Source organism: Charadrius vociferus, unplaced genomic scaffold, assembly GCF_000708025.1.
Source record: "Charadrius vociferus isolate BGI_N301 unplaced genomic scaffold, ASM70802v2 scaffold42, whole genome shotgun sequence".
Classification (NCBI taxonomy): Eukaryota; Metazoa; Chordata; class Aves; order Charadriiformes; family Charadriidae; genus Charadrius; species Charadrius vociferus.
The window spans coordinates 2,151,067-2,161,302 of NW_009647469.1; positions in this window are offsets into that span (position 1 = coordinate 2,151,067).

Genomic DNA, 10,236 nt, shown 5'->3' on the forward strand with positions numbered 1-10,236 from the left:
GAAATAAAGATGGACTTTTTTAGTATTGAATTATTACTTCTACATCCATTCGCAGAGACATCAGATAGGTTTCTCAGACCTTACTTTCTCAGAGCTTTTTATTTGTCTTTGTAATTTATTCCTTATTTTATGTTTTCTTAAGTACGCCTGTGACACTAGATGTTCCTGTTACATTATTTACTATTGAACTGCAATCAAATCTGAGCAGATTAGAGTAGCAATTCCCACAAAATTTTCTAGAATAACTTTGAACTGTAAGGACTCAAAAATACCAGAGAATTATAAACCACTCTGAAAAATAAACTTTATCTCTGCATGTGACCAGCATAACAAGGTAATGGAACTATCTTTTTGTTTCATTTCTTTATATCATCTATGGAAAGACACCAAGAGCAGATAATGCTCGACTGCAAGAATAGTAATTGTGTTTGCTCACAACATAAGAGGCATAGTCTCTATGTATTCTCCTTGTGCATCTCTTCCAAAAAGGCCAGAAGCAAGTCTTTCATTAATCACTGAATGTCATGTGCAATAAATCTACCTAAACTCAGTGTGATAGAGTTTTTCTAAATTCTTTGTTCATTTGTAAATATTACGAGTATGTCAGTCCAGCTTGGGTTAGCTCTTTCCTTCATCATGTTGCTAAAGTATTTATTCAACTCTGCCAAAGTTGCCTGAACACTACCAAAGCATTGTTAGCAAGCTAATTAGTAGTGACTTTGCTATACCTACATACCAGTAAGTATTATGTAGACATATCTTATATTACATTTTGTATCTGCCATCCACAACTTGGCATCTGTAAGAAAAGAATGTCGTTTGGTTTGGGTCTTTTTCCTCTTTTTTTTTTTTTTTTTTTTGTGTGTGTGTTCTTGTGTTTTGTTTTGTTGTTTGTTTGTTTTTTACAACTCTAGTTTCTTAGAAAGAATACCATGTATTATGAGCAGAAAAACTGTGAGAAAAAAACAAAAGAATTGCCATGTATTCCAGAATGGTAAGTATAACAGATGGAGATTTGAAATGAGCAAGAAAACATAGGACTACGAGAATTGTTCTTTCCTCCCTGCTTTTCATTTTCCCTTTGCTGAACTCAGTGAATAATTAGAAAGTGCTGAACTTCATGGTACCAAACCATAACAAAAAGTAATTATTAAAGCAATCTGAGAATTGCAATACATTTTAAATGACACAACTTCAGTTACAGACTTCAAATTCTAGATATAGGACTTTCTTATCTCAGCCACAGCATAGATAGAAAATAATCTATTCAAGTTATAGGGTACCATATAGCTGCCACACAATATTCAAACACGGGAAACGTCTTTGATCAGTAAAGCTAATACCTTATTCTTCTCCCCATCTAAAGAGGAAGTGGTCTTGTACTACCAAATCCCTAAGTGCCATAAATTTAAACATGAGGTTTATCTAATCATAAACTCAAGATTCTGTAGGTATCTTCAAGGGGCATCTTTGACCCCTGGAAAATCTGCACTGTAATACAGCTGAGGGCATGAAGTTAGCCTAATTATCATAAGTGACACAATCAACTCATTTTAGAAAGTTTATGATAACACAATAAGGCGAAAATTAGTAATTCTGAATAGAATTGGTCTCTTTACAATGCAGATTTATTTTTCTGATTGAAAAAAAAAGATGATAAATGATTTTTCTGGAATTCTACTAGTTTTCTCAGACATGTATAATAATTGGAATAAACAAAGTACTGAATCCTGGCCAAAGAGAAAATAATAGAATTGTGATTGACTGTTCTTAGATTGACAGGGTTCCCTATGATTACAACCTGTGAGGTACACTGAGAAATGTTCACAGTTTCAATGATTTCTTAGTTTTTAGAAGAACAGACAATTTTAATGGTCTGGGTGGCAGGAGAATAGTTTGATAAAGACCTCTGTCCCTTCTCTTGGCAAGTCCAATGTCATTCTTTTATGAGAAAATTTGTAGGAATTTTAGTAGCTATTGCATGTTCTGTACATATTCTATTTACAGTATGAGCAGCTGCACAGAACAGAAATCTGCGGGAGAAAAAGAAAGCAAAAAAATCCTGTAAGAAAAAATTCTAGTAGTGTTTGGCAAGTATGTGTGTGGAATCAGCACACATTCATCAAAAACATATTGAATGATATCCTTTTATATCCTGATGTCTACATTGGATAAATGGGGTGTTGGCTGAAAACTTTGTGGCAATAAATCCTAATTTGTGTTAACTTCTGTGCAGGTAGAATTTCTATCAGTCTGATACAACAGTGTTTATTTTGCAGATGTCAAGTGTCTTGCAGTAATCCCTAGGAAAATTAGACTATACTTAATAACTGGTAAAGAAAATGAAAAGTGAAGATTTTCAGAACAGCTTAGGAGTTTAATTGTGTATTGAAATACTGGTGTAAATTGCTAGCTTATGTGTTTGCTTATCATTGCATACTACAAATAAGAGATACTTAAGATCTTCTGTCTATGATTTGAAACTTAAAACCATATTGTAGACTTCCTGTTACTATGAAAATGCATTGTTGAAATAGATGTTAAAAATGTATGGATTAATGAAGGAGACAAGAGAAGACTTTATAAAATTATATGGGTATTATAAAATCTTCATCTATTACAACTGTTAATAACATGATATTCCAGCATCATGTTTATATTTTATTTGGAAAAGCTGTTGGTGGTCAGGTAAATATGATGAAAAAAAATTATTTGTATTTGGTTTTGCTTTAAAATAAGTAATTCTTCCCTAATCTGAAAGATAATTTCTATAATTTTTGAACTAACAGGTTACTAGGGTAAGGTAGGGTGTTGTATGGTAAAAAATTACAGTAATGACCAAAATAAACAATTAACTTGAGTGTTTTCATGGCTTCACTTGGTGTTTCAGGTTAAAAAAAAAGTTTCCTACATATTTCACTCCTTGGCTACTCATTGGGAAAAGAAAGGAATTCTAATTTAAATAGGCATTTTCATTTTTCTGTAAGGTTTTGTGATCTCCCAAGTTGTTAGAATTCTCCTACTTGTGTAGAGCTATAGAGATTTACACTGTCCTTATTACTTTTAACTTTGATCAGTGCTAGCTGGAGTCCTAGGCAAACACAAACTATATTCTGTTCTCTGTTCAGTAAACTCTTACACAGATAGGAAACGTCTCTAATAGTAAAAGTGAGGGGTTTTTTTCTTAGTTATTCTCCAAGTCTCATATTAAACATTGTTTTTAACAAAAAATTCTGATAAAAGCTAATTACCTATATGGATTATTTTTGTTACTTTAAGTACTTAAAACTCAGCTATGGCATGTTGCATTGCAATGTAACTGTAAATAAGTCACAAACATCTTTGCTGAAAAAAATGTTTGTTGTGTTAGGAGGGTTTTGTAGAAATCTGTCTTACATTCACATCTGGAATTGTAAAGTAGCCAATCTAATGCCTGAAACCTTGGCTGCAAGTTAAATCTATTCATATATGAAAAAAAGGTTGTTGCTTTACAAAGAAAGTAAGGAGTGCATCTGCTTTCTAACCATAATAAATTACACTGGCAGAAGAAATCTTTAGAAAACTAGCAGTGTCACTGTGCGTGTTAATACCTACCACTACTGTACTTGTAATGCTCATACTGGCATTACTCTATGATTCATATTTTCTGCTAACACCACTCTGTTAATAGGGTTTCACAGACCCTAAAATAAAGCTTATAACATAAAAGCAAAGAAACAACCTACCCTCTTCCAGAAAGGCAGGTACGTGTCTTACCTGTATTTTCAATACATTGTGATCATTATTGACATTTCAGAAAAAAAATAGATTGTCCACATTTTAATATCTGTTCAACTATCAACTTTTTTTTTTCTGTTTTCAAATCAAATAACTAGAAGCTGAATAACTTGAGGAGTTACTTGACTTCATTATGATGTGACAAAAGAATTGCTGAAATCGTAGAATCGTAGAATCATTTAGACTGGAAAGGTCCTTTAAGATCATCAAGTCCAACCATCAACCTATCACTGCCAAGTCCACCACTATGTCCCCAAGTGCTACTTTTACATGTCTTTTAAATACCTGCAGGGATAGTGACTCCACCACTTCCCTGGGCAGCCTGTTCCAATGCTTGATAACACTTTCAGTGAAGAATTTTTTCCTAATATCCAATCTAAACCTCCCCTGGTGCAACCTGGCCATTTCCTCTTGTTCTATCACTTGTTATTTGGGAGAAGAGACTGACCCCACCTCGCTACAACCTCCTTTCAGGTAGTTTGTACAGAATGATACAGTCTCCCCTGAGGCTCCTTTGCTCCAAACTAAACAACCCCAGTTCCCTCAGCTGCTGCTTGTAAGACTTGTGCTCCCTTCGCCAGGTTCATTGCTCTTCTTTGGACACAATGATTAAAAAGTATACTCTTTTAATCAACTGGTCCAATAACACATACTATGTAACAATTTTAAGCAATTGCAACTTCTCCTGCGGTTGAATAAATCACAGGAGGCTGGAATACCAGACCTCTAGTGTATGAGTCAGGGAAGTTGAATGCTAATTACAAAATATTACTTTAAGGGCTTTTGTTTATTTGTTCTGGCAAGTCAGCAATTTAAAGATTATATTCAAGAGACACAGAGGAAAAGACAACATCAGAAGGCCACAGTTAAATTCAATTTAAATGCCAGAATGTGATATTTCTTATCACTGTCAGACTAGATTTATACACTTCAAATCTCCTCCTACTTTTCAAAAAATCCATTCCCAAATTACAAGGTGGTTTGGTTTTGGTTTTCTTTTTTTTTTTTTTCTTGAAAAAGAGTAAATTAATGAAGAAATTGAAGATTTTGCTTGTAGACTGAAATGGTATATATCTAAATTGTTCACTACTGCTGCCAGTATTGCTAGTAGGTTAGATTTCGAACAGTTGAATATAGTAATACTTGTCTGGTGATAATACGCATGGGTACAATTTTATGTCTACAGTACTCCTTAAAAAAAAAAAAAAAAACAAAAAAAAAAAAAAAGAAGTCCTTATTTTTTGAATTGTGAAAGTCCTTCAGTTTTTAATTAGGTGCACTAAATAAAAGATTATACATATCAATGTTTAAAGTAAAATGGATTCTTTCTTTTGTTTCACATTTTGAAAGTGTTTCCAACACCTCTGAGCTGCCACCAACATCTTGCAGACATTATTTTATGCCAACCTGTTGTCTTGTTTCTCAAGACAAGGGACAGTTTGAGTATAAGTGAAGGTGAATGTATTCATGGTTTGGAAACTATTCCCAGACACACAGGTTCTTGCCTTCTTGACTCAGAATCATTTCTGATGCCCACAGGTGATTCCAGGTTCTCCTGTTACAGAAAATCCTACCTGATACTCTACCTGAATTTTGCGTGTTTCTGTTACAAACTACTAAGGACAAATAAGAATTACAAGATAGATAAATAGATGTTGTCTGTGTTGAAAATTCATGATTTATTCCTTAGGGACATTTTAAAAAAACCCACCGGGAACTAAACTCAAACACTTTTCAGTCTTTTCATTCAAATTTTGGTTTTTAAACCTTGAGGTGTTTCAGTCATTAATATGTAAGGTATCTGTTGTTGATATTTTGTAACTGTAAATCGTACAACACATTTTGTACAAGGTTCATCAACATAATACTAGAGTACTACAATGTCTACAACATTCTATGCGATATGCTACTGGCTTGATTCATTGCTTGGTATAATATGAGGTAAATAGTATGAAAACATTTATGCATTAATGTGTCCCAGGATATCTGGGAGTAAATATGTCCTTATTGGTAAGAGCATGCTAATGTTTGTTATGGTACCTTATGTTTTCTTGGGATCACATTGCCACTGTTATTTAGGCCAACGCTTACAATTTGCTTTATACGGCTTGTACAAATAACCTTAATAAAATTATTTAATAAGTTTCATTTTACCAGATTCAATTACCATAAACTCACAAGAGTTTTAATATTTTTTTTTTTTTAATTAGCTCAAGGCAATTACATAGAAAGCAAAAGCTGATAAATACAACTAAGAGAATCTTCAGTTAGAATCACACAATTTTATTTTCCGTTGCTCGTTATTTCCATAATTTTTATTGCTAATTAACCTTTAAACCCTACATTAAAATAATGTCACATAACATGCAACTAATTTCTCTGTCTCTTCATTACTAAATGATCTGGGTTTTTTCTTCAACTTAAATTTTATAAATTAATCCCCCAAATCTTCAAATTTTTGCTACAGAATAAACATTAATAATAAAAAAGTATTTCCACCCTTTTACTGTATATGTTTTATACCAGCATAACTCAGATTATAGGAGTGAATTTTAGTGTAAACAAGCATGTTTGATTTAATTTTCCGTTCATTTTGATAGCATGAAAATGCAGTTACAAACTACACCTTTTAAAAGAAAAATAGACCTTAAACATTGCATCAGAAATGTATATAACAGGTGTCATCATTCAGAGTAGTAAACCTGCAGATCAAGGCATTATCCAAAAAATGCTTTTGGTCTCTCCATTTCATTTTAATTTGAACCTTATTATCTCCTGCATAATATTGGTATGTTCCTTCGGGCAATAGCCACAGGAAATACAGACTGCATTTTCAGCACACACATTCCAAAGGTATTGTGAAAAAGTTGTTTAAAATATCCACATTTGTTTTAAAACATGAAGGGTTGTCCTTAGAATCAGCCCTGTAATGTGAACTATTCCTTATTTCCATAAGAAATGGAGAAATGAAGAACCAGATCACTGAACTTATCATTAATAGCAGATGGCTTGTTTCTTCCTACCACATAAACCATAGCATATTGTAACTAACTCCATGAGAAGCAGTGCAGTTCTAACAGTACGGGTTTACCCCAGATTACTCTTAAAATTATGCATCAGTCTCATGCCTGCCTTAAAAAATATACACAATTTGGCAATATGGGTAAATACAGTTCATTCTCTACATTGTCCTTGTTTGTAGCTATTTCTAAGTTTTAGAGAACACAGAGTCCCTGCTGAAGGCTGCAGAGCCCAAGTGACCTGCTTAGAGTATATAGCAGTAACTGCTGCCCTCTCTTTAGAGCTCAGCCTCCACTCTTGGCCATGAGATGTTCAGTCAGTGTAGTTCCAGGTCCCCTTCAATTCTTTTGTGCTCTCAAATGTCAGCTATTGTATAATATGTCAGATATTGTATAAGCATATAAACATCTTTCAGAGTAATTGTGCAGAGTTCTGGAGCTTGAGTACTCAGAAAAATGAGTAAGAGATGAGCATCATGACAATTCCTAATTACTTTAACATAATTTCCTGATTGTTTCCAGATATATGGAAAATGACTGCAGATTCCCTTTTTGGTGGGGACCTTTTTATTCCTTTGAACTTTAGTTTTAATCTTGTGGTTCATATGAGAAAAATTTAATGTGACAAAACCAGGCATTGCCAAGGATTTTTTTTTCTGCTTGTATTCACATTTCTTCACATCACTGTGACTCTGCTGTGAAATGACAAGGTGCACTGCGACACTGAAAACCAGAAGAAAGATAAAACAGGACATAGAGAAGGGGCATGGTAACTAGCTGAGATAGTGCTCGCTGTTATAGCTGAACTTTACATGTGGCTCCTGTTTCCGTTGCTCTGAACTACAGCGTTCAGCTGAAAGGTTCTTCGGCACTAAGGCAGTCTTTTTTGTTCATTGTTTGTATGATGCCTAGCACAGTGGGGTGTTGGCTTGTGATACTGGCTCTTAGGCAGCCCACAACACAATAAAAATGATAAAGCTAATTTAGCATTGCTTCTAACTCAAGGTGTAGACAGAAATGGAACGTTCTTTGGGTTTAATTATGAATATTAGGAGGCAATAATCTTTGCTTCTTTAAAAAAAAATATATTGTGCTCAACATTTTCAGTATAAGATCCGGAGGAGGCACTGAAACTGTAAGGACAAACAAGAACTGTCACCTGCCCCTCCCCACCCGCTCTACGGTGGTGCAGGGCTGCCAGAGTAGAAGTATTCTCCATTTTCTTTCAAGATCTGTGGTGTTAACACAAACAGGGGAGAACAGCGAGTAGAGTTACAGCTGCCTCTGCCACTGGTCACCAGTCCAAATACCTAAGCCATCACCACTAGGAGTTTTAGGATGCTTCAACTGGGAGAAGACAGTTGATCACTCCTTCCTACATTCAAGGAAGAGCCTAGCAGAATCCTCTGTCTAGACAGACACACTGTTTTTTCTTCCTGGCAGTATAGTATTTTTTCAGTGCTCTTGTAGACAAGCCACAAATATGCAGAATTACATACTATTTCTATTAGATACTATTTCTGTATTATGCCTAATAGTACATGCCTTCGTAATAAGGCATGTACTTTGACAAGGCTGTAACTTTTGAATAGCCATGTAGGGTGGTGATGCAGACAGCAGAAGTACATCATCTAATGAGAGCTCCAGCACACAATTCTAATCATCCCTAATGCCTCAGGTCTGTTGTGGGGGTTGCACACTGTAATTAGTTGCAAAGCACTTTACTGTAGGTACATAGTGTGGGAGCCAAGGATTAACATCACTACAGAAGCATTTGGCTCCATTTTTCTATTGACTGTTTGGAAGTATTGCTTCTAGCAACTAGTTCATCAGAGGAAAAAGCTTTTCTGATTAAGCAATTGCAGCACTGGATTTAAACAGTTTTCAGAGCTAATGTATTTTCATCTCGCAGAAAGGAAAACACAAAGGGTCAAATTAATCTGCACTCTTATGCTCCCCTTCACCTCTTAAATGTGCAATGGCAGAGGTTGTAGATCAGACTTTACCCCTAACAAAGCACAAAGTGTGCCATAAGGATGAAGGTAAGTATCTCCACAAAATCATCTTTTGACCTCACTGTTGCAGGTAGTATTTATTTATATCTTCTGCTCTGCCTGTAATTTCAGTATCATAGTAGTGTCCATGGTGTTCTACAAACACTTCCTAATCTGATGAATTACTTTTAGCTTCACATTCATATTGCCTTGTCCAATCCAAATTTTTTTTCTATCACTCAGTCCTGTGACCTAGCCTAAGCTATGATATGACCTTGGCTCATTTATCTTTTCTACTCCCATTCTCAGTTCACTTTTTCCCTTTATGCTAGAGCAGCACACAATCTAAGTTCTGCAAATGATATATTAATATCATCAAAATTCTACAGTGTCTGGACTTACTAATATCTGGAAGGCTAGATACTAAGGAATACACTTTATTTAAGGGAGAATTTTGTGATACATATCCCTGCATGTGATCAGAGAGTCCTTGGGTGTGGGGTGAAGGAAGCAGAAATAAAAAGCCCCACTATTCACAGTCCCACTGCAGTAGGCTTTTGACACCTTCTTAAAGGCATAAGGTCAGAACCTAATGGTGTGGAGTGCTTCTTAAATGTTCCTCGTATAATTTAAAAGGGCATTTCAAGTCTTCAGTATCTTTCAGAAGGCAGTGCCACTTTTTAAGATTGGTTTCAATTCTGCACTTGTTTTAAACTGAAAAAGTCTATCCCCAAATTTTAGTTCTTTACATTTATTCTTCATGGTCTAATACAGCAAATCTTTACTTGTGTATGTCATGCAATTCTGAGGTGTTCCTTCAGTGTGACTGTATGTCTAAGAAAGTAGTTCCCTTGTATTTTAAGGTACTATAAAACAACACTGCAACCAATGGAAAGATCATTCCTACTCCTTCTCTGCTATTTCCCTTGTGTCTTTACAAATGTTCATTATGATGACTTGAGAAATAGCTCCAAATGAAACTACTGTAGATGAAAAAAGTTGTTTCTAATCAGTTTCCTTCTCTGATGACAAACAGAACAGGTAGGGTAGGATGGAGCAGAGGGAGCAGAGAACTGAATCTCTCAGAGGCAGGGCTGGCTTAAAGTATCTATGGAACTATGAATTCAGTTTGAAGGATCAGTTTTGTAGAGTGAGCTAGACAGAAAAGTTAGTAAAAACAATTTTACACTACCATGAACTTATGGTATGCAACAGAACTTTTTTCCCTCCTGTGTTTCTCTCTAACATCTAAGATTGTACTTTTTACTTAAAAGCATATTAGTGTATTAGTAATTTTGAAGGAGAACTGTGTGAACATTGTTTATGGCTCAGCAAATAAATAGCATTGCTTCATAGCTGCACGAATGAAACTAGGAAAGTCTCTGCAATTATGTATTTTATCTGCTGTGATTTGAATTTGGAAAAGGATCTTCAGAAAAATAAGA